The 27,500-nt window shown below is 45.0% G+C and overlaps 35 non-coding genes and 6 pseudogenes across 35 annotated transcripts; all 41 read left to right on the top strand.

Moving 5' to 3' along the window:
* Positions 1 to 155: 155 nt before the first annotated feature.
* Positions 156 to 274, top strand: LOC139610220 (5S ribosomal RNA). The gene has a single exon (XR_011685667.1). It is a non-coding gene; the product is annotated as a 5S ribosomal RNA (ribosomal RNA).
* Positions 275 to 546: 272 nt separating this feature from the next.
* LOC139610390 (5S ribosomal RNA) lies at positions 547 to 655 on the top strand (annotated as a pseudogene).
* Positions 656 to 927: 272 nt separating this feature from the next.
* On the top strand, positions 928 to 1,046 carry LOC139610547 (5S ribosomal RNA). Its single transcript, XR_011685857.1, has one exon. It is a non-coding gene; the product is annotated as a 5S ribosomal RNA (ribosomal RNA).
* Positions 1,047 to 12,640: 11,594 nt separating this feature from the next.
* Positions 12,641 to 12,749, top strand: LOC139610389 (5S ribosomal RNA; annotated as a pseudogene).
* Positions 12,750 to 13,021: 272 nt separating this feature from the next.
* On the top strand, positions 13,022 to 13,140 carry LOC139610546 (5S ribosomal RNA). The gene has a single exon (XR_011685856.1). It is a non-coding gene; the product is annotated as a 5S ribosomal RNA (ribosomal RNA).
* Positions 13,141 to 13,412: 272 nt separating this feature from the next.
* On the top strand, positions 13,413 to 13,531 carry LOC139610545 (5S ribosomal RNA). The gene has a single exon (XR_011685855.1). It is a non-coding gene; the product is annotated as a 5S ribosomal RNA (ribosomal RNA).
* Positions 13,532 to 13,811: 280 nt separating this feature from the next.
* LOC139610212 (5S ribosomal RNA) lies at positions 13,812 to 13,930 on the top strand. The gene has a single exon (XR_011685659.1). It is a non-coding gene; the product is annotated as a 5S ribosomal RNA (ribosomal RNA).
* A 272-nt stretch (positions 13,931 to 14,202) lies between these two features.
* On the top strand, positions 14,203 to 14,321 carry LOC139610544 (5S ribosomal RNA). The gene has a single exon (XR_011685854.1). It is a non-coding gene; the product is annotated as a 5S ribosomal RNA (ribosomal RNA).
* A 272-nt stretch (positions 14,322 to 14,593) lies between these two features.
* On the top strand, positions 14,594 to 14,712 carry LOC139610073 (5S ribosomal RNA). The gene has a single exon (XR_011685521.1). It is a non-coding gene; the product is annotated as a 5S ribosomal RNA (ribosomal RNA).
* A 272-nt stretch (positions 14,713 to 14,984) lies between these two features.
* Positions 14,985 to 15,103, top strand: LOC139610543 (5S ribosomal RNA). The gene has a single exon (XR_011685853.1). It is a non-coding gene; the product is annotated as a 5S ribosomal RNA (ribosomal RNA).
* A 280-nt stretch (positions 15,104 to 15,383) lies between these two features.
* On the top strand, positions 15,384 to 15,502 carry LOC139610541 (5S ribosomal RNA). The gene has a single exon (XR_011685852.1). It is a non-coding gene; the product is annotated as a 5S ribosomal RNA (ribosomal RNA).
* A 272-nt stretch (positions 15,503 to 15,774) lies between these two features.
* LOC139610540 (5S ribosomal RNA) lies at positions 15,775 to 15,893 on the top strand. Its single transcript, XR_011685851.1, has one exon. It is a non-coding gene; the product is annotated as a 5S ribosomal RNA (ribosomal RNA).
* A 272-nt stretch (positions 15,894 to 16,165) lies between these two features.
* Positions 16,166 to 16,284, top strand: LOC139610912 (5S ribosomal RNA). Its single transcript, XR_011686214.1, has one exon. It is a non-coding gene; the product is annotated as a 5S ribosomal RNA (ribosomal RNA).
* Positions 16,285 to 16,564: 280 nt separating this feature from the next.
* LOC139610211 (5S ribosomal RNA) lies at positions 16,565 to 16,683 on the top strand. Its single transcript, XR_011685658.1, has one exon. It is a non-coding gene; the product is annotated as a 5S ribosomal RNA (ribosomal RNA).
* A 272-nt stretch (positions 16,684 to 16,955) lies between these two features.
* LOC139610539 (5S ribosomal RNA) lies at positions 16,956 to 17,074 on the top strand. Its single transcript, XR_011685850.1, has one exon. It is a non-coding gene; the product is annotated as a 5S ribosomal RNA (ribosomal RNA).
* A 272-nt stretch (positions 17,075 to 17,346) lies between these two features.
* Positions 17,347 to 17,465, top strand: LOC139610072 (5S ribosomal RNA). The gene has a single exon (XR_011685520.1). It is a non-coding gene; the product is annotated as a 5S ribosomal RNA (ribosomal RNA).
* Positions 17,466 to 17,737: 272 nt separating this feature from the next.
* On the top strand, positions 17,738 to 17,856 carry LOC139610537 (5S ribosomal RNA). Its single transcript, XR_011685848.1, has one exon. It is a non-coding gene; the product is annotated as a 5S ribosomal RNA (ribosomal RNA).
* Positions 17,857 to 18,128: 272 nt separating this feature from the next.
* LOC139610188 (5S ribosomal RNA) lies at positions 18,129 to 18,247 on the top strand. Its single transcript, XR_011685635.1, has one exon. It is a non-coding gene; the product is annotated as a 5S ribosomal RNA (ribosomal RNA).
* Positions 18,248 to 18,519: 272 nt separating this feature from the next.
* On the top strand, positions 18,520 to 18,638 carry LOC139610913 (5S ribosomal RNA). Its single transcript, XR_011686215.1, has one exon. It is a non-coding gene; the product is annotated as a 5S ribosomal RNA (ribosomal RNA).
* A 272-nt stretch (positions 18,639 to 18,910) lies between these two features.
* On the top strand, positions 18,911 to 19,029 carry LOC139610536 (5S ribosomal RNA). The gene has a single exon (XR_011685847.1). It is a non-coding gene; the product is annotated as a 5S ribosomal RNA (ribosomal RNA).
* A 280-nt stretch (positions 19,030 to 19,309) lies between these two features.
* On the top strand, positions 19,310 to 19,428 carry LOC139610043 (5S ribosomal RNA). Its single transcript, XR_011685493.1, has one exon. It is a non-coding gene; the product is annotated as a 5S ribosomal RNA (ribosomal RNA).
* A 272-nt stretch (positions 19,429 to 19,700) lies between these two features.
* LOC139609973 (5S ribosomal RNA) lies at positions 19,701 to 19,819 on the top strand. The gene has a single exon (XR_011685427.1). It is a non-coding gene; the product is annotated as a 5S ribosomal RNA (ribosomal RNA).
* A 272-nt stretch (positions 19,820 to 20,091) lies between these two features.
* Positions 20,092 to 20,210, top strand: LOC139610535 (5S ribosomal RNA). The gene has a single exon (XR_011685845.1). It is a non-coding gene; the product is annotated as a 5S ribosomal RNA (ribosomal RNA).
* Positions 20,211 to 20,490: 280 nt separating this feature from the next.
* Positions 20,491 to 20,609, top strand: LOC139610108 (5S ribosomal RNA). Its single transcript, XR_011685556.1, has one exon. It is a non-coding gene; the product is annotated as a 5S ribosomal RNA (ribosomal RNA).
* Positions 20,610 to 20,881: 272 nt separating this feature from the next.
* LOC139610152 (5S ribosomal RNA) lies at positions 20,882 to 21,000 on the top strand. Its single transcript, XR_011685599.1, has one exon. It is a non-coding gene; the product is annotated as a 5S ribosomal RNA (ribosomal RNA).
* A 272-nt stretch (positions 21,001 to 21,272) lies between these two features.
* LOC139610316 (5S ribosomal RNA) lies at positions 21,273 to 21,381 on the top strand (annotated as a pseudogene).
* Positions 21,382 to 21,653: 272 nt separating this feature from the next.
* Positions 21,654 to 21,772, top strand: LOC139610224 (5S ribosomal RNA). Its single transcript, XR_011685671.1, has one exon. It is a non-coding gene; the product is annotated as a 5S ribosomal RNA (ribosomal RNA).
* A 272-nt stretch (positions 21,773 to 22,044) lies between these two features.
* LOC139610534 (5S ribosomal RNA) lies at positions 22,045 to 22,163 on the top strand. The gene has a single exon (XR_011685844.1). It is a non-coding gene; the product is annotated as a 5S ribosomal RNA (ribosomal RNA).
* A 272-nt stretch (positions 22,164 to 22,435) lies between these two features.
* On the top strand, positions 22,436 to 22,554 carry LOC139610154 (5S ribosomal RNA). Its single transcript, XR_011685601.1, has one exon. It is a non-coding gene; the product is annotated as a 5S ribosomal RNA (ribosomal RNA).
* A 272-nt stretch (positions 22,555 to 22,826) lies between these two features.
* LOC139610919 (5S ribosomal RNA) lies at positions 22,827 to 22,945 on the top strand. Its single transcript, XR_011686221.1, has one exon. It is a non-coding gene; the product is annotated as a 5S ribosomal RNA (ribosomal RNA).
* A 272-nt stretch (positions 22,946 to 23,217) lies between these two features.
* Positions 23,218 to 23,326, top strand: LOC139610388 (5S ribosomal RNA; annotated as a pseudogene).
* A 272-nt stretch (positions 23,327 to 23,598) lies between these two features.
* Positions 23,599 to 23,717, top strand: LOC139610533 (5S ribosomal RNA). Its single transcript, XR_011685843.1, has one exon. It is a non-coding gene; the product is annotated as a 5S ribosomal RNA (ribosomal RNA).
* A 272-nt stretch (positions 23,718 to 23,989) lies between these two features.
* Positions 23,990 to 24,108, top strand: LOC139610532 (5S ribosomal RNA). The gene has a single exon (XR_011685842.1). It is a non-coding gene; the product is annotated as a 5S ribosomal RNA (ribosomal RNA).
* A 280-nt stretch (positions 24,109 to 24,388) lies between these two features.
* LOC139610531 (5S ribosomal RNA) lies at positions 24,389 to 24,507 on the top strand. The gene has a single exon (XR_011685841.1). It is a non-coding gene; the product is annotated as a 5S ribosomal RNA (ribosomal RNA).
* A 272-nt stretch (positions 24,508 to 24,779) lies between these two features.
* LOC139610871 (5S ribosomal RNA) lies at positions 24,780 to 24,898 on the top strand. The gene has a single exon (XR_011686173.1). It is a non-coding gene; the product is annotated as a 5S ribosomal RNA (ribosomal RNA).
* Positions 24,899 to 25,170: 272 nt separating this feature from the next.
* Positions 25,171 to 25,289, top strand: LOC139610233 (5S ribosomal RNA). The gene has a single exon (XR_011685679.1). It is a non-coding gene; the product is annotated as a 5S ribosomal RNA (ribosomal RNA).
* A 272-nt stretch (positions 25,290 to 25,561) lies between these two features.
* On the top strand, positions 25,562 to 25,670 carry LOC139610315 (5S ribosomal RNA; annotated as a pseudogene).
* A 280-nt stretch (positions 25,671 to 25,950) lies between these two features.
* LOC139610075 (5S ribosomal RNA) lies at positions 25,951 to 26,069 on the top strand. The gene has a single exon (XR_011685523.1). It is a non-coding gene; the product is annotated as a 5S ribosomal RNA (ribosomal RNA).
* Positions 26,070 to 26,349: 280 nt separating this feature from the next.
* On the top strand, positions 26,350 to 26,458 carry LOC139610421 (5S ribosomal RNA; annotated as a pseudogene).
* A 272-nt stretch (positions 26,459 to 26,730) lies between these two features.
* On the top strand, positions 26,731 to 26,849 carry LOC139610147 (5S ribosomal RNA). Its single transcript, XR_011685594.1, has one exon. It is a non-coding gene; the product is annotated as a 5S ribosomal RNA (ribosomal RNA).
* Positions 26,850 to 27,121: 272 nt separating this feature from the next.
* On the top strand, positions 27,122 to 27,240 carry LOC139610530 (5S ribosomal RNA). Its single transcript, XR_011685839.1, has one exon. It is a non-coding gene; the product is annotated as a 5S ribosomal RNA (ribosomal RNA).
* The last annotated feature ends 260 nt before the right edge of the window (positions 27,241 to 27,500 follow it).

Below are 27,500 nucleotides of genomic sequence, written 5' to 3'. Positions count from 1 at the left end.
ACACTTTCATATTATCACATTACACAGTTGACAAGTTGAGAGAAAGAAAGAAAGAAAGAAAGTCGAGCAAAGACACCCGCGCTTGACATACACAGCCATGTCTGTGATGGTGTGGATCATCATGTATAAAGGGGGTAGTTGTCACTTGCTCTGCGGCTTACGGCCATACCACCCTGAGCACGCCCGATCTCGTCCGATCTCGGAAGCTAAGCAGGGTCGGGCCTGGTTAGTACTTGGATGGGAGACCGCCTGGGAATACCAGGTCCTGTAAGCTTTTTCACTTTTCTGTGCAAACAACAGAGGACGCTGCTGCTTCAGTAAACAGCACTGACTGTGCCACTGCTCAACTGTCAATCACTGTGCAGACAGTTCAGCTCACAGTGCACAAACCACACTTTCATATTATCACATTACACAGTTGACAAGTTGAGAGAAAGAAAGAAAGAAAGAAAGTCGAGCAAAGACACCCGCGCTTGACATACACAGCCATGTCTGTGATGGTGTGGATCATCATGTATAAAGGGGGTAGTTGTCACTTGCTCTGCGGCTTACGGCCATACCACCCTGAGCACGCCCGTTCTCGGAAGCTAAGCAGGGTCGGGCCTGGTTAGTACTTGGATGGGAGACCGCCTGGGAATACCAGGTGCTGTAAGCTTTTTCACTTTTCTGTGCAAACAACAGAGGACGCTGCTGCTTCAGTAAACAGCACTGACTGTGCCACTGCTCAACTGTCAATCACTGTGCAGACAGTTCAGCTCACAGTGCACAAACCACACTTTCATATTATCACATTACACAGTTGACAAGTTGAGAGAAAGAAAGAAAGAAAGAAAGTCAAGCAAAGACACCCGCGCTTGACATACACAGCCATGTCTGTGATGGTGTGGATCATCATGTATAAAGGGGGTAGTTGTCACTTGCTCTCCGGCTTACGGCCATACCACCCTGAGCACGCCCGATCTCGTCCGATCTCGGAAGCTAAGCAGGGTCGGGCCTGGTTAGTACTTGGATGGGAGACCGCCTGGGAATACCAGGTGCTGTAAGCTTTTTCACTTTTCTGTGCAAACAACAGAGGACGCTGCTGCTTCAGTAAACAGCACTGACTGTGCCACTGCTCAACTGTCAATCACTGTGCAGACAGTTCAGCTCACAGTGCACAAACCACACTTTCATATTTTCACATTACACAGTTGACAAGTTGACAAGTTGAGAGAAAGAAAGAAAGAAAGAAAGTCGAGCAAAGACACCCGCGCTTGACATACACAGCCATGTCTGTGATGGTGTGGATCATCATGTATAAAGGGGGTAGTTGTCACTTGCTCTGCGGCTTACGGCCATACCACCCTGAGCACGCACAGAGGAGGAGCACGCCGTACGTTCACGACAGTCAATCAGTCCGTGTTTTTTTGGATCGTTTTCAGCCTTGGTTTTTGCTGGTTTGTAATTTTTTAGTTTAGTATTTAATTTGTGGGTTACATCCCCCGACAGCTTTTGCTGTCTGGGGGACTCTTTGTGTTTAAAAAATCATTCAAATGGATCCAACGGTGACAGACAAAGGAACGGAAAAGACGACGGAGAAGAGAATGCCCGCGAGTGCGGAAAAACAGAAGAAAATGTACGAAAAGAGACTGACAATCATGTTGGAAATAGAAGGAGAGGAGAGAACAACGATGATGGACATGCTGAGAAAAGTGAGGGCGGAGTGTGGAGAAGTGCTTGGCTGCCGTTTTAAGACGCCAAAGTCATACGAGCTGACGATGAAAGAGGAAAGCGGGAAGAAAAAGCTGATGGACGGACTGAGAATTGGGAACAACAGACTGATGGCGAAAGAACTGGGTAACAATGAAATGGTCGTCTCATTCATTAATCTGCCCACTTACATAGAGGATGAGGAAATATTGGCAAAACTACAGGACTGGGGAGTCACTGCGGTCTCGTCCATTAAGAGGAGGATGTGGCCAGGGACGGACATCGCTGATGGGACGAGGTTTTTAAAGGTCCGTTTCACAGACGCTGTGAAATCATTGCCATATTCCACTAAGTTTGAGACGGTAAGCGGAGCGGAGCACTTCCGCGTCATCCATGACAGGCAAGTTAAAGTTTGCCGCTTGTGTATACAGCCTGGCCACATTGTCAGAGACTGTCCCACTTTTATTTGTTTTAAATGTGGGAAACAGGGGCATTACGCACGAGAGTGTGATGCGGAGGGGAAATGTGCTCTGTGCAAAGAAAAGATCTCCCTGTGTGTGTGTGGAGAGCCGGGGGAGGACGCCGAAGAGCCGTCATACTCCGACGTCTCTGACGAGGAGGAGAGAGAGGCGGAGGACGGCGCCGATACGGGGAGAGAGGAGGATGGACGGAGAGGCGGCGTCGAGAGGGAGGAGCCGGGAATGACCGGAGAGACCCACGAGGAGGGAAACCGTGACTGTGGGGAATCGAGAGGAGACGAAGGAGGGAGAGACTCTGATAATCCAGCACCACAAAATCCAGACAATTATGCTGGCTTTGGAACGCGGGCAGCAAATGAAAAAGACGGGAAAGCTGTGTCGGACGGGTCTGAGGGCGAGGAGGGGATGGACGTCAGCGCAGAGACCATCAGACAGCTGAAGAGAAAGAAGAGGGCGAAGGAAAAGGAGAAGATGAAGGTTAAAAAGTAGAGGTATGGCTGCTGCTCTGCTATTCTTTTTTGTTTTATGCCTTATGTTGCATATTGCTTCGTTTAACTGTAACGGTCTAAGAGGAAAAACGAAAGCGGAGTTGGTATTTAATGCCATAAAAGCAGAAGTACTGTGCCTGCAAGAGACTCACTGGACTGACGAAGTTTTTAAAGATATCAGCTCACTGTGGAGAGGCAAAATTATTGCAAATAATATGAGTCACAGAGCATGTGGTGTTGCTATCTTGGTAAAAGAGGAGACATTGACTGACATACAGGTAGTCCACAAAGATGACAAAGGGAGGTTGCTTGTCATTGAATTTAATTTTTGTAACATTAGGTTTAGATTAATTAATGTCTATGCACCAAATATTGAAAAGGAAAGAAGAGAAATGTTTGATAATTTGAGGACTTTTTGTACTGAGAGATGTATTTTGGTTGGTGATTTTAATTTATGGTGTACAAGGCTGGATGGGTCCAGCAGTGTTAATTTCAGAAACGATACTTCAAGGAGTGTTTTATTTGATGTTATGAATAAGGAAGATTTAGTTGATGTATGGAGGGATATGTATCCAAACAGGAGAGAATACTCAAGAAAGCAAATGGTTTTGGGAAAAGTGAAACAAAGCAGAATAGATTTAGTTTTGATTAAAAGAAATATTTTGAGTTGGGTCTTGAATGTAAAATATAAGTTTTTGGGTTTAAGTGATCATGCTGCTTTAACTTTTGGTTTTGGGGTGAGATGTGAAGGGAGGGGAGGGGGGGTTTGGTGTTTAAACTCTTGTTTGTTAAAAGAGGAGGAATATAGAAAAATTATTTCAAGACTTATAAAAAATGAGCAAGAAAATACTTTATTTGAAGACGATGTTTGTTTATGGTGGGAACAGATGAAGAATAAAATAAAAAGAACAAGTATTAGATTTGCAAAAAAGAGGAACTTTGTGAAAAAGAAAGAGGAAAATGAAGTGAAAGAAAAATTAATAAAAGAGCTGGAAAGACTGGAGGAGGATCCGAATCGGGATAGGACATACTTTATGAAATTAGAAGGTGAGATAGAATATTATGAGAGAGAAAAATATGAGGGAGCAGTTATCAGAAGTAGGGCTCAGTATGCAGTTGAGGGAGAAAAGTGTACAAACTTCTTTCTCAACTTGGAGAAAAGTAAACAGGTAAAGTCTTATATAACGGAGCTAGAAAGTGAGAATGGAGAGAGAGTGACAGATTTTGTAGGCATTTTGGAGGTAGTGGAAGCTTTTTATGCAAAACTGTTTCAAAAGGAAGGTATAGTGCAGGAATGTGTGGATGAGATATTAGATACTGTTGATGCCAGAATATCAGATGAAAGTAAACAAATGTGTGACGATGATTTGACAATTGATGAAATTAAAATAGCTATAGAGCAAATGAAATCCAGCAAGAGTCCAGGTTCAGATGGCCTGACACATGAATTTTATAAGGTTTTTTCTGATATATTGGTGCCAATACTGTTGAAAGTGTATAAGTGTATGGAGGAAAGGAAAACGGTTCCAGAGTCAATGGCAACAGGGGTTATTACTATCTTGTTTAAAAAAAGAGGGAGTCCGTTTAAATTAGAAAATTACAGGCCTTTAAGTCTGTTGAACTCGGACTACAAGATTTTAACAAAAGCTTTAGCCAATAGATTGAGGGACGTGGTAGGAGAAATAATAGCACCAACACAAGCTTATAGTATACCAGGTAGGGACATCACTGATGTCATATGTACAATTAGAGATGTAGTCAATAGTATGAATAATGATGGTGAGGGTGGTCTAGTCCTGAATTTAGACTTAAATAAAGCTTTTGATAGGGTTGAACATGGGTATTTAGAACAGGTTTTGGGCAAATTTGGTTTTGGGGATAGGTTTGTTAATTGGATAATGTTGCTATATGCAAATGCTAAAAGTTGTGTGAAAATAAATGGTATGCTCACTGATGTTTTCCCAGTACAACGGTCAGTCAGACAAGGCTGTCCTCTTTCAGCCTTGCTCTATTCTTTAGCAGCAGAACCATTGGCAACACTATGTAAAAAAGACATTTCTTTACAAAGCATTCAAATACCATATAGCACAAATAGTCTAATTCATCAATTTGCTGACGATACAACCTTTACTGTCAGAACCATAGAAAGTGTAAAAGGAATAATGAAACATGTTGAAACATATGGGAGAGCATCAGGAGCAAAAGTAAACATAGAAAAATCAGAAATTATGTGTGTAGGGCATACAAATCCAGAAGAGTGTGAAATTCCTTTAAAGATAACGAGAGACTTCATTAAAATATTGGGTGTGAACATAGGAGTACAGAGTAAGGAAGCGAGAGATGCCACATGGACTGGTATATTGAATAAAGTTAAACAATTATTAAATTTGTGGTCTATGAGAGGGCTGCGATTAAAAGGTAAGGTTGTAGTCATTAACTCATTGCTTCTATCAAAATTTAATTATGTGATGGGAGCTCTAGATCTCCCTGAGTGGGTTTTGAATGAGGTGAGAGCTGTAATAAGTAAGTTTCTGTGGAGAGGAAAAGGAGTTAAAATATCTATGAAGACATTAATAGCAGGGTATGGAGAGGGAGGGCTAAAACTGATGGACTTAGATGTTAAACGAAAAGCATTGAGAATAAAGGTGGTTAAAAAATATCTATATGGTAAGGAGGAGTATGGTTGGAAAGGGTTCTTTAAGGATTTTCTGTGTAAAAGTGGAGGATGTGGGGACAGTGGGATCTTTATGAGATTCAGAAAGAATATGTTGGAAAATCTTCCTGTGTTTTATCAAGAGGTATTTCTAGCTTGGGCAGATTTCATTGAGCACCTGAAATATGACTGCAAAACAATAAATCAAATATTAGATCAGCCAGTATTTATGAATCCACAAATAAAAAACAGTGGGAATGTTTTGTATGACAAAGTTTTCATACAAGCAGGATTAAAACAAGTGAGAGATTTTGCTTATGAGTATGTGCCTGGCTTCTTGCCAAATAGAGCCATTTTTGACAGTGTTGTGGAGATAGACGAGGAGGTAGGTAGAACTAAGGTGGATAATGTGATTAAGTGCATAAAAGGAAGCTTACCGGATATATGGATTAAAACAATAGAGAGGGAAACAGTTCAGGTAGGAAAGAGTGAGCTACCAGATCTGTACATTGATCAGATTGATGGGAAAATGCTCTTTAATAAAATAAAAGTAAAGATGTTGTACACGTTGATGCTGATGAAAGAAATCAAGACCCCAGCATCAGAAAATGTTTGGTTGAAGGTATTTCAGGATCTGAATGTGAAAGAAATTTGGAAAAATTTACATGTCAAGTACAATAGCATAGACTGTGAAAATTTGGACTTCAAACTCAGACATAACAGAATATACACGAATGTGGTCATTCACCAAATTAATAAAAATGTAGATCGGTTTTGTGATGTTTGTAAATCAGATCCTGAAACACTGATGCATTTGTTTTTTGAATGCAAGGAATTAAAGAACTTTCAATTGAAACTAATAACCCTGATCAAAAACAATTGGAAATTAGATCTGATAGCGAATGATTGGAAGAAAGTTTTCTTTTTTGGTTCAAGTAAAACATCAAAAACTGTGAATGTTAATTTGTTTAATTTTGTATTAAGTCATGCTAGATATGCAGTATGGCTAAGGAGAAATTTAGCACATTTTGAAGGGAAGAGGATAGAAGTGTTAGCTTTGTTTGTATCGGTATTAAGGAAAGATGTTGCTTTGCGATGGAACTTTTTGAGTAGGAGTTTGTTTGAGGAGTTTTTTGTGCAAGGCAGTAGCCTTATTTCTATTGATGATGGAGGTAGATTTCATATTAATTTATGATTTTTATCCTTTGTGCTTTGTTTTGTTGTTAATGTGTATGTATATGTAAATATTGTGTTCTGAAAAGCTTTGTATATTTTCATAATAAAAGAAAAAAAAAAAAAAAAAAAAAAGCACGCCCGATCTCGTCCGATCTCGGAAGCTAAGCAGGGTCGGGCCTGGTTAGTACTTGGATGGGAGACCGCCTGGGAATACCAGGTGCTGTAAGCTTTTTCACTTTTCTGTGCAAACAACAGAGGACGCTGCTGCTTCAGTAAACAGCACTGACTGTGCCACTGCTCAACTGTCAATCACTGTGCAGACAGTTCAGCTCACAGTGCACAAACCACACTTTCATATTATCACATTACACAGTTGACAAGTTGAGAGAAAGAAAGAAAGAAAGAAAGTCGAGCAAAGACACCCGCGCTTGACATACACAGCCATGTCTGTGATGGTGTGGATCATCATGTATAAAGGGGGTAGTTGTCACTTGCTCTGCGGCTTACGGCCATACCACCCTGAGCACGCACAGAGGAGGAGCACGCCGTACGTTCACGACAGTCAATCAGTCCGTGTTTTTTTGGATCGTTTTCAGCCTTGGTTTTTGCTGGTTTGTAATTTTTTAGTTTAGTATTTAATTTGTGGGTTACATCCCCCGACAGCTTTTGCTGTCTGGGGGACTCTTTGTGTTTAAAAAATCATTCAAATGGATCCAACGGTGACAGACAAAGGAACGGAAAAGACGACGGAGAAGAGAATGCCCGCGAGTGCGGAAAAACAGAAGAAAATGTACGAAAAGAGACTGACAATCATGTTGGAAATAGAAGGAGAGGAGAGAACAACGATGATGGACATGCTGAGAAAAGTGAGGGCGGAGTGTGGAGAAGTGCTTGGCTGCCGTTTTAAGACGCCAAAGTCATACGAGCTGACGATGAAAGAGGAAAGCGGGAAGAAAAAGCTGATGGACGGACTGAGAATTGGGAACAACAGACTGATGGCGAAAGAACTGGGTAACAATGAAATGGTCGTCTCATTCATTAATCTGCCCACTTACATAGAGGATGAGGAAATATTGGCAAAACTACAGGACTGGGGAGTCACTGCGGTCTCGTCCATTAAGAGGAGGATGTGGCCAGGGACGGACATCGCTGATGGGACGAGGTTTTTAAAGGTCCGTTTCACAGACGCTGTGAAATCATTGCCATATTCCACTAAGTTTGAGACGGTAAGCGGAGCGGAGCACTTCCGCGTCATCCATGACAGGCAAGTTAAAGTTTGCCGCTTGTGTATACAGCCTGGCCACATTGTCAGAGACTGTCCCACTTTTATTTGTTTTAAATGTGGGAAACAGGGGCATTACGCACGAGAGTGTGATGCGGAGGGGAAATGTGCTCTGTGCAAAGAAAAGATCTCCCTGTGTGTGTGTGGAGAGCCGGGGGAGGACGCCGAAGAGCCGTCATACTCCGACGTCTCTGACGAGGAGGAGAGAGAGGCGGAGGACGGCGCCGATACGGGGAGAGAGGAGGATGGACGGAGAGGCGGCGTCGAGAGGGAGGAGCCGGGAATGACCGGAGAGACCCACGAGGAGGGAAACCGTGACTGTGGGGAATCGAGAGGAGACGAAGGAGGGAGAGACTCTGATAATCCAGCACCACAAAATCCAGACAATTATGCTGGCTTTGGAACGCGGGCAGCAAATGAAAAAGACGGGAAAGCTGTGTCGGACGGGTCTGAGGGCGAGGAGGGGATGGACGTCAGCGCAGAGACCATCAGACAGCTGAAGAGAAAGAAGAGGGCGAAGGAAAAGGAGAAGATGAAGGTTAAAAAGTAGAGGTATGGCTGCTGCTCTGCTATTCTTTTTTGTTTTATGCCTTATGTTGCATATTGCTTCGTTTAACTGTAACGGTCTAAGAGGAAAAACGAAAGCGGAGTTGGTATTTAATGCCATAAAAGCAGAAGTACTGTGCCTGCAAGAGACTCACTGGACTGACGAAGTTTTTAAAGATATCAGCTCACTGTGGAGAGGCAAAATTATTGCAAATAATATGAGTCACAGAGCATGTGGTGTTGCTATCTTGGTAAAAGAGGAGACATTGACTGACATACAGGTAGTCCACAAAGATGACAAAGGGAGGTTGCTTGTCATTGAATTTAATTTTTGTAACATTAGGTTTAGATTAATTAATGTCTATGCACCAAATATTGAAAAGGAAAGAAGAGAAATGTTTGATAATTTGAGGACTTTTTGTACTGAGAGATGTATTTTGGTTGGTGATTTTAATTTATGGTGTACAAGGCTGGATGGGTCCAGCAGTGTTAATTTCAGAAACGATACTTCAAGGAGTGTTTTATTTGATGTTATGAATAAGGAAGATTTAGTTGATGTATGGAGGGATATGTATCCAAACAGGAGAGAATACTCAAGAAAGCAAATGGTTTTGGGAAAAGTGAAACAAAGCAGAATAGATTTAGTTTTGATTAAAAGAAATATTTTGAGTTGGGTCTTGAATGTAAAATATAAGTTTTTGGGTTTAAGTGATCATGCTGCTTTAACTTTTGGTTTTGGGGTGAGATGTGAAGGGAGGGGAGGGGGGGTTTGGTGTTTAAACTCTTGTTTGTTAAAAGAGGAGGAATATAGAAAAATTATTTCAAGACTTATAAAAAATGAGCAAGAAAATACTTTATTTGAAGACGATGTTTGTTTATGGTGGGAACAGATGAAGAATAAAATAAAAAGAACAAGTATTAGATTTGCAAAAAAGAGGAACTTTGTGAAAAAGAAAGAGGAAAATGAAGTGAAAGAAAAATTAATAAAAGAGCTGGAAAGACTGGAGGAGGATCCGAATCGGGATAGGACATACTTTATGAAATTAGAAGGTGAGATAGAATATTATGAGAGAGAAAAATATGAGGGAGCAGTTATCAGAAGTAGGGCTCAGTATGCAGTTGAGGGAGAAAAGTGTACAAACTTCTTTCTCAACTTGGAGAAAAGTAAACAGGTAAAGTCTTATATAACGGAGCTAGAAAGTGAGAATGGAGAGAGAGTGACAGATTTTGTAGGCATTTTGGAGGTAGTGGAAGCTTTTTATGCAAAACTGTTTCAAAAGGAAGGTATAGTGCAGGAATGTGTGGATGAGATATTAGATACTGTTGATGCCAGAATATCAGATGAAAGTAAACAAATGTGTGACGATGATTTGACAATTGATGAAATTAAAATAGCTATAGAGCAAATGAAATCCAGCAAGAGTCCAGGTTCAGATGGCCTGACACATGAATTTTATAAGGTTTTTTCTGATATATTGGTGCCAATACTGTTGAAAGTGTATAAGTGTATGGAGGAAAGGAAAACGGTTCCAGAGTCAATGGCAACAGGGGTTATTACTATCTTGTTTAAAAAAAGAGGGAGTCCGTTTAAATTAGAAAATTACAGGCCTTTAAGTCTGTTGAACTCGGACTACAAGATTTTAACAAAAGCTTTAGCCAATAGATTGAGGGACGTGGTAGGAGAAATAATAGCACCAACACAAGCTTATAGTATACCAGGTAGGGACATCACTGATGTCATATGTACAATTAGAGATGTAGTCAATAGTATGAATAATGATGGTGAGGGTGGTCTAGTCCTGAATTTAGACTTAAATAAAGCTTTTGATAGGGTTGAACATGGGTATTTAGAACAGGTTTTGGGCAAATTTGGTTTTGGGGATAGGTTTGTTAATTGGATAATGTTGCTATATGCAAATGCTAAAAGTTGTGTGAAAATAAATGGTATGCTCACTGATGTTTTCCCAGTACAACGGTCAGTCAGACAAGGCTGTCCTCTTTCAGCCTTGCTCTATTCTTTAGCAGCAGAACCATTGGCAACACTATGTAAAAAAGACATTTCTTTACAAAGCATTCAAATACCATATAGCACAAATAGTCTAATTCATCAATTTGCTGACGATACAACCTTTACTGTCAGAACCATAGAAAGTGTAAAAGGAATAATGAAACATGTTGAAACATATGGGAGAGCATCAGGAGCAAAAGTAAACATAGAAAAATCAGAAATTATGTGTGTAGGGCATACAAATCCAGAAGAGTGTGAAATTCCTTTAAAGATAACGAGAGACTTCATTAAAATATTGGGTGTGAACATAGGAGTACAGAGTAAGGAAGCGAGAGATGCCACATGGACTGGTATATTGAATAAAGTTAAACAATTATTAAATTTGTGGTCTATGAGAGGGCTGCGATTAAAAGGTAAGGTTGTAGTCATTAACTCATTGCTTCTATCAAAATTTAATTATGTGATGGGAGCTCTAGATCTCCCTGAGTGGGTTTTGAATGAGGTGAGAGCTGTAATAAGTAAGTTTCTGTGGAGAGGAAAAGGAGTTAAAATATCTATGAAGACATTAATAGCAGGGTATGGAGAGGGAGGGCTAAAACTGATGGACTTAGATGTTAAACGAAAAGCATTGAGAATAAAGGTGGTTAAAAAATATCTATATGGTAAGGAGGAGTATGGTTGGAAAGGGTTCTTTAAGGATTTTCTGTGTAAAAGTGGAGGATGTGGGGACAGTGGGATCTTTATGAGATTCAGAAAGAATATGTTGGAAAATCTTCCTGTGTTTTATCAAGAGGTATTTCTAGCTTGGGCAGATTTCATTGAGCACCTGAAATATGACTGCAAAACAATAAATCAAATATTAGATCAGCCAGTATTTATGAATCCACAAATAAAAAACAGTGGGAATGTTTTGTATGACAAAGTTTTCATACAAGCAGGATTAAAACAAGTGAGAGATTTTGCTTATGAGTATGTGCCTGGCTTCTTGCCAAATAGAGCCATTTTTGACAGTGTTGTGGAGATAGACGAGGAGGTAGGTAGAACTAAGGTGGATAATGTGATTAAGTGCATAAAAGGAAGCTTACCGGATATATGGATTAAAACAATAGAGAGGGAAACAGTTCAGGTAGGAAAGAGTGAGCTACCAGATCTGTACATTGATCAGATTGATGGGAAAATGCTCTTTAATAAAATAAAAGTAAAGATGTTGTACACGTTGATGCTGATGAAAGAAATCAAGACCCCAGCATCAGAAAATGTTTGGTTGAAGGTATTTCAGGATCTGAATGTGAAAGAAATTTGGAAAAATTTACATGTCAAGTACAATAGCATAGACTGTGAAAATTTGGACTTCAAACTCAGACATAACAGAATATACACGAATGTGGTCATTCACCAAATTAATAAAAATGTAGATCGGTTTTGTGATGTTTGTAAATCAGATCCTGAAACACTGATGCATTTGTTTTTTGAATGCAAGGAATTAAAGAACTTTCAATTGAAACTAATAACCCTGATCAAAAACAATTGGAAATTAGATCTGATAGCGAATGATTGGAAGAAAGTTTTCTTTTTTGGTTCAAGTAAAACATCAAAAACTGTGAATGTTAATTTGTTTAATTTTGTATTAAGTCATGCTAGATATGCAGTATGGCTAAGGAGAAATTTAGCACATTTTGAAGGGAAGAGGATAGAAGTGTTAGCTTTGTTTGTATCGGTATTAAGGAAAGATGTTGCTTTGCGATGGAACTTTTTGAGTAGGAGTTTGTTTGAGGAGTTTTTTGTGCAAGGCAGTAGCCTTATTTCTATTGATGATGGAGGTAGATTTCATATTAATTTATGATTTTTATCCTTTGTGCTTTGTTTTGTTGTTAATGTGTATGTATATGTAAATATTGTGTTCTGAAAAGCTTTGTATATTTTCATAATAAAAGAAAAAAAAAAAAAAAAGCACGCCCGATCTCGTCCGATCTAGGAAGCTAAGCAGGGTCGGGCCTGGTTAGTACTTGGATGGGAGACCGCCTGGGAATACCAGGTGCTGTAAGCTTTTTCACTTTTCTGTGCAAACAACAGAGGACGCTGCTGCTTCAGTAAACAGCACTGACTGTGCCACTGCTCAACTGTCAATCACTGTGCAGACAGTTCAGCTCACAGTGCACAAACCACACTTTCATATTATCACATTACACAGTTGACAAGTTGAGAGAAAGAAAGAAAGAAAGAAAGTCAAGCAAAGACACCCGCGCTTGACATACACAGCCATGTCTGTGATGGTGTGGATCATCATGTATAAAGGGGGTAGTTGTCACTTGCTCTGCGGCTTACGGCCATACCACCCTGAGCACGCCCGTTCTCGGAAGCTAAGCAGGGTCGGGCCTGGTTAGTACTTGGATGGGAGACCGCCTGGGAATACCAGGTGCTGTAAGCTTTTTCACTTTTCTGTGCAAACAACAGAGGACGCTGCTGCTTCAGTAAACAGCACTGACTGTGCCACTGCTCAACTGTCAATCACTGTGCAGACAGTTCAGCTCACAGTGCACAAACCACACTTTCATATTATCACATTACACAGTTGACAAGTTGAGAGAAAGAAAGAAAGAAAGAAAGTCAAGCAAAGACACCCGCGCTTGACATACACAGCCATGTCTGTGATGGTGTGGATCATCATGTATAAAGGGGGTAGTTGTCACTTGCTCTCCGGCTTACGGCCATACCACCCTGAGCACGCCCGATCTCGTCCGATCTCGGAAGCTAAGCAGGGTCGGGCCTGGTTAGTACTTGGATGGGAGACCGCCTGGGAATACCAGGTGCTGTAAGCTTTTTCACTTTTCTGTGCAAACAACAGAGGACGCTGCTGCTTCAGTAAACAGCACTGACTGTGCCACTGCTCAACTGTCAATCACTGTGCAGACAGTTCAGCTCACAGTGCACAAACCACACTTTCATATTATCACATTACACAGTTGACAAGTTGAGAGAAAGAAAGAAAGAAAGAAAGTCGAGCAAAGACACCCGCGCTTGACATACGCAGCCATGTCTGTGATGGTGTGGATCATCATGTATAAAGGGGGTAGTTGTCACTTGCTCTGCGGCTTACGGCCATACCACCCTGAGCACGCCCGATCTCGTCCGATCTCGGAAGCTAAGCAGGGTCGGGCCTGGTTAGTACTTGGATGGGAGACCGCCTGGGAATACCAGGTGCTGTAAGCTTTTTCACTTTTCTGTGCAAACAACAGAGGACGCTGCTGCTTCAGTAAACAGCACTGACTGTGCCACTGCTCAACTGTCAATCACTGTGCAGACAGTTCAGCTCACAGTGCACAAACCACACTTTCATATTATCACATTACACAGTTGACAAGTTGACAAGTTGAGAGAAAGAAAGAAAGAAAGAAAGTCAAGCAAAGACACCCGCGCTTGACATACACAGCCATGTCTGTGATGGTGTGGATCATCATGTATAAAGGGGGTAGTTGTCACTTGCTCTGCGGCTTACGGCCATACCACCCTGAGCACGCCCGATCTCGTCCGATCTCGTAAGCTAAGCAGGGTCGGGCCTGGTTAGTACTTGGATGGGAGACCGCCTGGGAATACCAGGTGCTGTAAGCTTTTTCACTTTTCTGTGCAAACAACAGAGGACGCTGCTGCTTCAGTAAACAGCACTGACTGTGCCACTGCTCAACTGTCAATCACTGTGCAGACAGTTCAGCTCACAGTGCACAAACCACACTTTCATATTATCACATTACACAGTTGACAAGTTGAGAGAAAGAAAGAAAGAAAGAAAGTCGAGCAAAGACACCCGCGCTTGACATACACAGCCATGTCTGTGATGGTGTGGATCATCATGTATAAAGGGGGTAGTTGTCACTTTCTCTGCGGCTTACGGCCATACCACCCTGAGCACGCCCGATCTCGTCCGATCTCGGAAGCTAAGCAGGGTCGGGCCTGGTTAGTACTTGGATGGGAGACCGCCTGGGAATACCAGGTGCTGTAAGCTTTTTCACTTTTCTGTGCAAACAACAGAGGACGCTGCTGCTTCAGTAAACAGCACTGACTGTGCCACTGCTCAACTGTCAATCACTGTGCAGACAGTTCAGCTCACAGTGCACAAACCACACTTTCATATTATCACATTACACAGTTGACAAGTTGAGAGAAAGAAAGAAAGAAAGAAAGTCGAGCAAAGACACCCGCGCTTGACATACACAGCCATGTCTGTGATGGTGTGGATCATCATGTATAAAGGGGGTAGTTGTCACTTGCTCTGCGGCTTACGGCCATACCACCCTGAGCACGCCCGATCTCGTCAGATCTCGGAAGTTAAGCAGGGTCGGGCCTGGTTAGTACTTGGAAGGGAGACCGCCTGGGAATACCAGGTGCTGTAAGCTTTTTCACTTTTCTGTGCAAACAACAGAGGACGCTGCTGCTTCAGTAAACAGCACTGACTGTGCCACTGCTCAACTGTCAATCACTGTGCAGACAGTTCAGCTCACAGTGCACAAACCACACTTTCATATTATCACATTACACAGTTGACAAGTTGAGAGAAAGAAAGAAAGAAAGAAAGTCGAGCAAAGACACCCGCGCTTGACATACACAGCCATGTCTGTGATGGTGTGGATCATCATGTATAAAGGGGGTAGTTGTCACTTGCTCTGCGGCTTACGGCCATACCACCCTGAGCACGCCCGATCTCGTCCGATCTCGGAAGCTAAGCAGGGTCGGGCCTGGTTAGTACTTGGATGGGAGACCGCCTGGGAATACCAGGTGCTGTAAGCTTTTTCACTTTTCTGTGCAAACAACAGAGGACGCTGCTGCTTCAGTAAACAGCACTGACTGTGCCGCTGCTCAACTGTCAATCACTGTGCAGACAGTTCAGCTCACAGTGCACAAACCACACTTTCATATTATCACATTACACAGTTGACAAGTTGACAAGTTGAGAGAAAGAAAGAAAGAAAGAAAGTCGAGCAAAGACACCCGCGCTTGACATACGCAGCCATGTCTGTGATGGTGTGGATCATCATGTATAAAGGGGGTAGTTGTCACTTGCTCTGCGGCTTACGGCCATACCACCCTGAGCACGCCCGATCTCGTCCGATCTCGGAAGCTAAGCAGGGTCGGGCCTGGTTAGTACTTGGATGGGAGACCGCCTGGGAATACCAGGTGCTGTAAGCTTTTTCACTTTTCTGTGCAAACAACAGAGGACGCTGCTGCTTCAGTAAACAGCACTGACTGTGCCACTGCTCAACTGTCAATCACTGTGCAGACAGTTCAGCTCACAGTGCACAAACCACACTTTCATATTATCACATTACACAGTTGACAAGTTGAGAGAAAGAAAGAAAGAAAGAAAGTCGAGCAAAGACACCCGCGCTTGACATACACAGCCATGTCTGTGATGGTGTGGATCATCATGTATAAAGGGGGTAGTTGTCACTTGCTCTGCGGCTTACGGCCATACCACCCTGAGCACGCCCGATCTCGTCCGATCTCGGAAGCTAAGCAGGGTCGGGCCTGGTTAGTACTTGGATGGGAGACCGCCTGGGAATACCAGGTGCTGTAAGCTTTTTCACTTTTCTGTGCAAACAACAGAGGACGCTGCTGCTTCAGTAAACAGCACTGACTGTGCCACTGCTCAACTGTCAATCACTGTGCAGACAGTTCAGCTCACAGTGCACAAACCACACTTTCATATTATCACATTACACAGTTGACAAGTTGAGAGAAAGAAAGAAAGAAAGAAAGTCAAGCAAAGACACCCGCGCTTGACATACACAGCCATGTCTGTGATGGTGTGGATCATCATGTATAAAGGGGGTAGTTGTCACTTGCTCTCCGGCTTACGGCCATACCACCCTGAGCACGCCCGATCTCGTCCGATCTCGGAAGTTAAACAGGGTCGGGCCTGGTTAGTACTTGGATGGGAGACCGCCTGGGAATACCAGGTGCTGTAAGCTTTTTCACTTTTCTGTGCAAACAACAGAGGACGCTGCTGCTTCAGTAAACAGCACTGACTGTGCCACTGCTCAACTGTCAATCACTGTGCAGACAGTTCAGCTCACAGTGCACAAACCACACTTTCATATTATCACATTACACAGTTGACAAGTTGACAAGTTGAGAGAAAGAAAGAAAGAAAGAAAGTCAAGCAAAGACACCCGCGCTTGACATACACAGCCATGTCTGTGATGGTGTGGATCATCATGTATAAAGGGGGTAGTTGTCACTTGCTCTGCGGCTTACGGCCATACCACCCTGAGCACGCCCGATCTCGTCCGATCTCGTAAGCTAAGCAGGGTCGGGCCTGGTTAGTACTTGGATGGGAGACCGCCTGGGAATACCAGGTGCTGTAAGCTTTTTCACTTTTCTGTGCAAACAACAGAGGACGCTGCTGCTTCAGTAAACAGCACTGACTGTGCCACTGCTCAACTGTCAATCACTGTGCAGACAGTTCAGCTCACAGTGCACAAACCACACTTTCATATTATCACATTACACAGTTGACAAGTTGAGAGAAAGAAAGAAAGAAAGAAAGTCGAGCAAAGACACCCGCGCTTGACATACACAGCCATGTCTGTGATGGTGTGGATCATCATGTATAAAGGGGGTAGTTGTCACTTTCTCTGCGGCTTACGGCCATACCACCCTGAGCACGCCCGATCTCGTCCGATCTCGGAAGCTAAGCAGGGTCGGGCCTGGTTAGTACTTGGATGGGAGACCGCCTGGGAATACCAGGTGCTGTAAGCTTTTTCACTTTTCTGTGCAAACAACAGAGGACGCTGCTGCTTCAGTAAACAGCACTGACTGTGCCACTGCTCAACTGTCAATCACTGTGCAGACAGTTCAGCTCACAGTGCACAAACCACACTTTCATATTATCACATTACACAGTTGACAAGTTGAGAGAAAGAAAGAAAGAAAGAAAGTCGAGCAAAGACACCCGCGCTTGACATACACAGCCATGTCTGTGATGGTGTGGATCATCATGTATAAAGGGGGTAGTTGTCACTTGCTCTGCGGCTTACGGCCATACCACCCTGAGCACGCCCGATCTCGTCAGATCTCGGAAGTTAAGCAGGGTCGGGCCTGGTTAGTACTTGGAAGGGAGACCGCCTGGGAATACCAGGTGCTGTAAGCTTTTTCACTTTTCTGTGCAAACAACAGAGGACGCTGCTGCTTCAGTAAACAGCACTGACTGTGCCACTGCTCAACTGTCAATCACTGTGCAGACAGTTCAGCTCACAGTGCACAAACCACACTTTCATATTATCACATTACACAGTTGACAAGTTGAGAGAAAGAAAGAAAGAAAGAAAGTCGAGCAAAGACACCCGCGCTTGACATACACAGCCATGTCTGTGATGGTGTGGATCATCATGTATAAAGGGGGTAGTTGTCACTTTCTCTGCGGCTTACGGCCATACCACCCTGAGCACGCCCGATCTCGTCCGATCTCGGAAGCTAAGCAGGGTCGGGCCTGGTTAGTACTTGGATGGGAGACCGCCTGGGAATACCAGGTGCTGTAAGCTTTTTCACTTTTCTGTGCAAACAACAGAGGACGCTGCTGCTTCAGTAAACAGCACTGACTGTGCCACTGCTCAACTGTCAATCACTGTGCAGACAGTTCAGCTCACAGTGCACAAACCACACTTTCATATTATCACATTACACAGTTGACAAGTTGAGAGAAAGAAAGAAAGAAAGAAAGTCGAGCAAAGACACCCGCGCTTGACATACACAGCCATGTCTGTGATGGTGTGGATCATCATGTATAAAGGGGGTAGTTGTCACTTGCTCTGCGCCTTACGGCCATACCACCCTGAGCACGCCCGATCTCGTCAGATCTCGGAAGCTAAGCAGGGTCGGGCCTGGTTAGTACTTGGATGGGAGACCGCCTGGGAATACCAGGTGCTGTAAGCTTTTTCACTTTTCTGTGCAAACAACAGAGGACGCTGCTGCTTCAGTAAACAGCACTGACTGTGCCACTGCTCAACTGTCAATCACTGTGCAGACAGTTCAGCTCACAGTGCACAAACCACACTTTCATATTATCACATTACACAGTTGACAAGTTGAGAGAAAGAAAGAAAGAAAGAAAGTCGAGCAAAGACACCCGCGCTTGACATACACAGCCATGTCTGTGATGGTGTGGATCATCATGTATAAAGGGGGTAGTTGTCACTTGCTCTGCGGCTTACGGCCATACCACCCTGAGCACGCCCGATCTCGTTCGATCTCGGAAGTTAAGCAGGGTCGGGCCTGGTTAGTACTTGGATGGGAGACCGCCTGGGAATACCAGGTGCTGTAAGCTTTTTCACTTTTCTGTGCAAACAACAGAGGACGCTGCTGCTTCAGTAAACAGCACTGACTGTGCCACTGCTCAACTGTCAATCACTGTGCAGACAGTTCAGCTCACAGTGCACAAACCACACTTTCATATTATCACATTACACAGTTGACAAGTTGAGAGAAAGAAAGAAAGAAAGAAAGTCGAGCAAAGACACCCGCGCTTGACATACACAGCCATGTCTGTGATGGTGTGGATCATCATGTATAAAGGGGGTAGTTGTCACTTGCTCTGCGGCTTACGGCCATACCACCCTGAGCACGCCCGATCTCGTCCGATCTCGGAAGCTAAGCAGGGTCGGGCCTGGTTAGTACTTGGATGGGAGACCGCCTGGGAATACCAGGTGCTGTAAGCTTTTTCACTTTTCTGTGCAAACAACAGAGGACGCTGCTGCTTCAGTAAACAGCACTGACTGTGCCACTGCTCAACTGTCAATCACTGTGCAGACAGTTCAGCTCACAGTGCACAAACCACACTTTCATATTTTCACATTACACAGTTGACAAGTTGACAAGTTGAGAGAAAGAAAGAAAGAAAGAAAGTCGAGCAAAGACACCCGCGCTTGACATACACAGCCATGTCTGTGATGGTGTGGATCATCTTGTATAAAGGGGGTAGTTGTCACTTGCTCTGCGGCTTACGGCCATACCACCCTGAGCACGCCCGATCTCGTCCGATCTCGGAAGCTAAGCAGGGTCGGGCCTGGTTAGTACTTGAATGGGAGACCGCCTGGGAATACCAGGTGCTGTAAGCTTTTTCACTTTTCTGTGCAAACAACAGAGGACGCTGCTGCTTCAGTAAACAGCACTGACTGTGCCACTGCTCAACTGTCAATCACTGTGCAGACAGTTCAGCTCACAGTGCACAAACCACACTTTCATATTATCACATTACACAGTTGACAAGTTGAGAGAAAGAAAGAAAGAAAGAAAGTCGAGCAAAGACACCCGCGCTTGACATACACAGCCATGTCTGTGATGGTGTGGATCATCATGTATAAAGGGGGTAGTTGTCACTTGCTCTGCGGCTTACGGCCATACCACCCTGAGCACGCCCGATCTCGTCCGATCTCGGAAGCTAAGCAGGGTCGGGCCTGGTTAGTACTTGGGTGGGAGACCGCCTGGGAATACCAGGTGCTGTAAGCTTTTTCACTTTTCTGTGCAAACAACAGAGGACGCTGCTGCTTCAGTAAACAGCACTGACTGTGCCACTGCTCAACTGTCAATCACTGTGCAGACAGTTCAGCTCACAGTGCACAAACCACACTTTCATATTATCACATTACACAGTTGACAAGTTGAGAGAAAGAAAGAAAGAAAGAAAGTCGAGCAAAGACACCCGCGCTTGACATACACAGCCATGTCTGTGATGGTGTGGATCATCATGTATAAAGGGGGTAGTTGTCACTTTCTCTGCGGCTTACGGCCATACCACCCTGAGCACGCCCGATCTCGTCCGATCTCGGAAGCTAAGCAGGGTCGGGCCTGGTTAGTACTTGGATGGGAGACCGCCTGGGAATACCAGGTGCTGTAAGCTTTTTCACTTTTCTGTGCAAACAACAGAGGACGCTGCTGCTTCAGTAAACAGCACTGACTGTGCCACTGCTCAACTGTCAATCACTGTGCAGACAGTTCAGCTCACAGTGCACAAACCACACTTTCATATTATCACATTACACAGTTGACAAGTTGACAAGTTGAGAGAAAGAAAGAAAGAAAGAAAGTCAAGCAAAGACACCCGCGCTTGACATACACAGCCATGTCTGTGATGGTGTGGATCATCATGTATAAAGGGGGTAGTTGTCACTTGCTCTGCGGCTTACGGCCATACCACCCTGAGCACGCCTGATCTCGTCCGATCTCGGAAGCTAAGCAGGGTCGGGCCTGGTTAGTACTTGGATGGGAGACCGCCTGGGAATACCAGGTGCTGTAAGCTTTTTCACTTTTCTGTGCAAACAACAGAGGACGCTGCTGCTTCAGTAAACAGCACTGACTGTGCCACTGCTCAACTGTCAATCACTGTGCAGACAGTTCAGCTCACAGTGCACAAACCACACTTTCATATTATCACATTACACAGTTGACAAGTTGAGAGAAAGAAAGAAAGAAAGAAAGTCGAGCAAAGACACCCGCGCTTGACATACACAGCCATGTCTGTGATGGTGTGGATCATCATGTATAAAGGGGGTAGTTGTCACTTGCTCTGCGGCTTACGGCCATACCACCCTGAGCACGCCCGATCTCGTCCGATTTCGGAAGCTAAGCAGGGTCGGGCCTGGTTAGTACTTGGATGGGAGACCGCCTGGGAATACCAGGTGCTGTAAGCTTTTTCACTTTTCTGTGCAAACAACAGAGGACGCTGCTGCTTCAGTAAACAGCACTGACTGTGCCACTGCTCAACTGTCAATCACTGTGCAGACAGTTCAGCTCACAGTGCACAAACCACACTTTCATATTATCACATTACACAGTTGACAAGTTGAGAGAAAGAAAGAAAGAAAGAAAGTCGAGCAAAGACACCCGCGCTTGACATACACAGCCATGTCTGTGATGGTGTGGATCATCATGTATAAAGGGGGTAATTGTCACTTGCTCTGCGGCTTACGGCCATACCACCCTGAGCACGCCCGATCTCGGAAGCTAAGCAGGGTCGGGCCTGGTTAGTACTTGGATGGGAGACCGCCTGGGAATACCAGGTGCTGTAAGCTTTTTCACTTTTCTGTGCAAACAACAGAGGACGCTGCTGCTTCAGTAAACAGCACTGACTGTGCCACTGCTCAACTGTCAATCACTGTGCAGACAGTTCAGCTCACAGTGCACAAACCACACTTTCATATTATCACATTACACAGTTGACAAGTTGAGAGAAAGAAAGAAAGAAAGAAAGTCGAGCAAAGACACCCGCGCTTGACATACACAGCCATGTCTGTGATGGTGTGGATCATCATGTATAAAGGGGGTAGTTGTCACTTGCTCTGCGGCTTACGGCCATACCACCCTGAGCACGCCGGATCTCGTCAGATCTCGGAAGCTAAGCAGGGTCGGGCCTGGTTAGTACTTGGATGGGAGACCGCCTGGGAATACCAGGTGCTGTAAGCTTTTTCACTTTTCTGTGCAAACAACAGAGGACGCTGCTGCTTCAGTAAACAGCACTGACTGTGCCACTGCTCAACTGTCAATCACTGTGCAGACAGTTCAGCTCACAGTGCACAAACCACACTTTCATATTATCACATTACACAGTTGACAAGTTGAGAGAAAGAAAGAAAGAAAGAAAGTCGAGCAAAGACACCCGCGCTTGACATACACAGCCATGTCTGTGATGGTGTGGATCATCATGTATAAAGGGGGTAGTTGTCACTTGCTCTGCGGCTTACGGCCATACCACCCTGAGCACGCCCGATCTCGTCCGATCTCGGAAGCTAAGCAGGGTCGGGCCTGGTTAGTACTTGGATGGGAGACCGCCTGGGAATACCAGGTGCTGTAAGCTTTTTCACTTTTCTGTGCAAACAACAGAGGACGCTGCTGCTTCAGTAAACAGCACTGACTGTGCCACTGCTCAACTGTCAATCACTGTGCAGACAGTTCAGCTCACAGTGCACAAACCACACTTTCATATTATCACATTACACAGTTGACAAGTTGAGAGAAAGAAAGAAAGTAAGAAAGTCGAGCAAAGACACCCGCGCTTGACATACACAGCCATGTCTGTGATGGTGTGGATCATCATGTATAAAGGGGGTAGTTGTCACTTGCTCTGCGGCTTACGGCCATACCACCCTGAGCACGCCCGATCTCGTCCGATCTCGGAAGCTAAGCAGGGTCGGGCCTGGTTAGTACTTGGGTGGAAGACCGCCTGGGAATACCAGGTGCTGTAAGCTTTTTTACTTTTCTGTGCAAACAACAGAGGACGCTGCTGCTTCAGTAAACAGCACTGACTGTGCCACTGCTCAACTGTCAATCACTGTGCAGACAGTTCAGCTCACAGTGCACAAACCACACTTTCATATTATCACATTACACAGTTGACAAGTTGAGAGAAAGAAAGAAAGAAAGAAAGTCGAGCAAAGACACCCGCGCTTGACATACACAACCATGTCTGTGATGGTGTGGATCATCATGTATAAAGGGGGTAGTTGTCACTTGCTCTGCGGCTTACGGCCATACCACCCTGAGCACGCCCGATCTCGTCAGATCTCGGAAGCTAAGCAGGGTCGGGCCTGGTTAGTACTTGGATGGGAGACCGCCTGGGAATACCAGGTGCTGTAAGCTTTTTCACTTTTCTGTGCAAACAACAGAGGACGCTGCTGCTTCAGTAAACAGCACTGACTGTGCCACTGCTCAACTGTCAATCACTGTGCAGACAGTTCAGCTCACAGTGCACAAACCACACTTTCATAATATCACATTACACAGTTGACAAGTTGAGAGAAAGAAAGAAAGAAAGAAAGTCGAGCAAAGACACCCGCGCTTGACATACACAGCCATGTCTGTGATGGTGTGGATCATCATGTATAAAGGGGGTAGTTGTCACTTGCTCTGCGGCTTACGGCCATACCACCCTGAGCACGCCCGTTCTCGGAAGCTAAGCAGGGTCGGGCCTGGTTAGTACTTGGATGGGAGACCGCCTGGGAATACCAGGTGCTGTAAGCTTTTTCACTTTTCTGTGCAAACAACAGAGGACGCTGCTGCTTCAGTAAACAGCACTGACTGTGCCACTGCTCAACTGTCAATCACTGTGCAGACAGTTCAGCTCACAGTGCACAAACCACACTTTCATATTATTACATTACACAGTTGACAAGTTGAGAGAAAGAAAGAAAGAAAGAAAGTCAAGCAAAGACACCCGCGCTTGACATACACAGCCATGTCTGTGATGGTGTGGATCATCATGTATAAAGGGGGTAGTTGTCACTTGCTCTCCGGCTTACGGCCATACCACCCTGAGCACGCCCGATCTCGTCCGATCTCGGAAGCTAAGCAGGGTCGGGCCTGGTTAGTACTTGGATGGGAGACCGCCTGGGAATACCAGGTGCTGTAAGCTTTTTCACTTTTCTGTGCAAACAACAGAGGACGCTGCTGCTTCAGTAAACAGCACTGACTGTGCCACTGCTCAACTGTCAATCACTGTGCAGACAGTTCAGCTCACAGTGCACAAACCACACTTTCATATTATCACATTACACAGTTGACAAGTTGAGAGAAAGAAAGAAAGAAAGAAAGTCGAGCAAAGACACCCGCGCTTGACATACACAGCCATGTCTGTGATGGTGTGGATCATCATGTATAAAGGGGGTAGTTGTCACTTGCTCTGCGGCTTACGGCCATACCACCCTGAGCACGCCCGATCTCGTCCGATCTCGGAAGCTAAGCAGGGTCGGGCCTGGTTAGTACTTGGATGGGAGACCGCCTGGGAATACCAGGTGCTGTAAGCTTTTTCACTTTTCTGTGCAAACAACAGAGGACGCTGCTGCTTCAGTAAACAGCACTGACTGTGCCGCTGCTCAACTGTCAATCACTGTGCAGACAGTTCAGCTCACAGTGCACAAACCACACTTTCATATTATCACATTACACAGTTGACAAGTTGACAAGTTGAGAGAAAGAAAGAAAGAAAGAAAGTCGAGCAAAGACACCCGCGCTTGACATACGCAGCCATGTCTGTGATGGTGTGGATCATCATGTATAAAGGGGGTAGTTGTCACTTGCTCTGCGGCTTACGGCCATACCACCCTGAGCACGCCCGATCTCGTCCGATCTCGGAAGCTAAGCAGGGTCGGGCCTGGTTAGTACTTGGATGGGAGACCGCCTGGGAATACCAGGTGCTGTAAGCTTTTTCACTTTTCTGTGCAAACAACAGAGGACGCTGCTGCTTCAGTAAACAGCACTGACTGTGCCACTGCTCAACTGTCAATCACTGTGCAGACAGTTCAGCTCACAGTGCACAAACCACACTTTCATATTATCACATTACACAGTTGACAAGTTGAGAGAAAGAAAGAAAGAAAGAAAGTCGAGCAAAGACACCCGCGCTTGACATACACAGCCATGTCTGTGATGGTGTGGATCATCATGTATAAAGGGGGTAGTTGTCACTTGCTCTCCGGCTTACGGCCATACCACCCTGAGCACGCCCGATCTCGTCCGATCTCGGAAGTTAAGCAGGGTCGGGCCTGGTTAGTACTTGGATGGGAGACCGCCTGGGAATACCAGGTGCTGTAAGCTTTTTCACTTTTCTGTGCAAACAACAGAGGACGCTGCTGCTTCAGTAAACAGCACTGACTGTGCCACTGCTCAACTGTCAATCACTGTGCAGACAGTTCAGCTCACAGTGCACAAACCACACTTTCATATTATCACATTACACAGTTGACAAGTTGAGAGAAAGAAAGAAAGAAAGAAAGTCGAGCAAAGACACCCGCGCTTGACATACACAGCCATGTCTGTGATGGTGTGGATCATCATGTATAAAGGGGGTAGTTGTCACTTTCTCTGCGGCTTACGGCCATACCACCCTGAGCACGCCCGATCTCGTCCGATCTAGGAAGCTAAGCAGGGTCGGGCCTGGTTAGTACTTGGATGGGAGACCGCCTGGGAATACCAGGTGCTGTAAGCTTTTTCACTTTTCTGTGCAAACAACAGAGGACGCTGCTGCTTCAGTAAACAGCACTGACTGTGCCACTGCTCAACTGTCAATCACTGTGCAGACAGTTCAGCTCACAGTGCACAAACCACACTTTCATATTATCACATTACACAGTTGACAAGTTGAGAGAAAGAAAGAAAGAAAGAAAGTCGAGCAAAGACACCCGCGCTTGACATACACAGCCATGTCTGTGATGGTGTGGATCATCATGTATAAAGGGGGTAGTTGTCACTTGCTCTGCGGCTTACGGCCATACCACCCTGAGCACGCCCGATCTCGGAAGCTAAGCAGGGTCGGGCCTGGTTAGTACTTGGATGGGAGACCGCCTGGGAATACCAGGTGCTGTAAGCTTTTTCACTTTTCTGTGCAAACAACAGAGGACGCTGCTGCTTCAGTAAACAGCACTGACTGTGCCACTGCTCAACTGTCAATCACTGTGCAGACAGTTCAGCTCACAGTGCACAAACCACACTTTCATATTATCACATTACACAGTTGACAAGTTGACAAGTTGAGAGAAAGAAAGAAAGAAAGAAAGTCAAGCAAAGACACCCGCGCTTGACATACACAGCCATGTCTGTGATGGTGTGGATCATCATGTATAAAGGGGGTAGTTGTCACTTGCTCTGCGGCTTACGGCCATACCATCCTGAGCACGCCCGATCTCGTCCGATCTCGGAAGCTAAGCAGGGTCGGGCCTGGTTAGTACTTGGATGGGAGACCGCCTGGGAATACCAGGTGCTGTAAGCTTTTTCACTTTTCTGTGCAAACAACAGAGGACGCTGCTGCTTCAGTAAACAGCACTGACTGTGCCACTGCTCAACTGTCAATCACTGTGCAGACAGTTCAGCTCACAGTGCACAAACCACACTTTCATATTATCACATTACACAGTTGACAAGTTGACAAGTTGAGAGAAAGAAAGAAAGAAAGAAAGTCGAGCAAAGACACCCGCGCTTGACATACACAGCCATGTCTGTGATGGTGTGGATCATCATGTATAAAGGGGGTAGTTGTCACTTGCTCTGCGGCTTACGGCCATACCACCCTGAGCACGCCCGATCTCGGAAGCTAAGCAGGGTCGGGCCTGGTTAGTATTTGAATGGGAGACCGCCTGGGAATACCAGGTGCTGTAAGCTTTTTCACTTTTCTGTGCAAACAACAGAGGACGCTGCTGCTTCAGTAAACAGCACTGACTGTGCCACTGCTCAACTGGCAGTCACTGTGCAGACAGTTCAGCTCACAGTGCACAAACCACACTTTCATATTATAACATTACACAGTTGACAAGTTGAGAGAAAGAAAGAAAGAAAGAAAGTCGAGCAAAGACACCCGCGCTTGACATACACAGCCATGTCTGTGATGGTGTGGATCATCATGTATAAAGGGGGTAGTTGTCACTTGCTCTGCGGCTTACGGCCATACCACCCTAAGCACGCCCGATCTCGTTCGATCTCGGAAGTTAAGCAGGGTCGGGCCTGGTTAGTACTTGGATGGGAGACCGCCTGGGAATACCAGGTGCTGTAAGCTTTTTCACTTTTCTGTGCAAACAACAGAGGACGCTGCTGCTTCAGTAAACAGCACTGACTGTGCCACTGCTCAACTGTCAATCACTGTGCAGACAGTTCAGCTCACAGTGCACAAACCACACTTTCATATTATCACATTACACAGTTGACAAGTTGAGAGAAAGAAAGAAAGAAAGAAAGTCGAGCAAAGACACCCGCGCTTGACATACACAGCCATGTCTGTGATGGTGTGGATCATCATGTATAAAGGGGGTAGTTGTCACTTGCTCTGCGGCTTACGGCCATACCACCCTGAGCACGCCCGATCTCGTCCGATCTCGGAAGCTAAGCAGGGTCGGGCCTGGTTAGTACTTGGATGGGAGACCGCCTGGGAATACCAGGTGCTGTAAGCTTTTTCACTTTTCTGTGCAAACAACAGAGGACGCTGCTGCTTCAGTAAACAGCACTGACTGTGCCACTGCTCAACTGTCAATCACTGTGCAGACAGTTCAGCTCACAGTGCACAAACCACACTTTCATATTTTCACATTACACAGTTGACAAGTTGACAAGTTGAGAGAAAGAAAGAAAGAAAGAAAGTCGAGCAAAGACACCCGCGCTTGACATACACAGCCATGTCTGTGATGGTGTGGATCATCATGTATAAAGGGGG

The sequence above is a fragment of the Trachinotus anak genome, unplaced genomic scaffold (assembly GCF_046630095.1).
Source record: "Trachinotus anak isolate AG129_WGS33_773 ecotype Australia unplaced genomic scaffold, CSIRO_AGI_Tana_v1 ptg000026l, whole genome shotgun sequence".
Taxonomy (NCBI): Eukaryota; Metazoa; Chordata; class Actinopteri; order Carangiformes; family Carangidae; genus Trachinotus; species Trachinotus anak.
The sequence above is the reverse complement of the archived record's forward strand: the minus strand, read 5'-3'. Positions and strand labels throughout refer to the sequence as shown.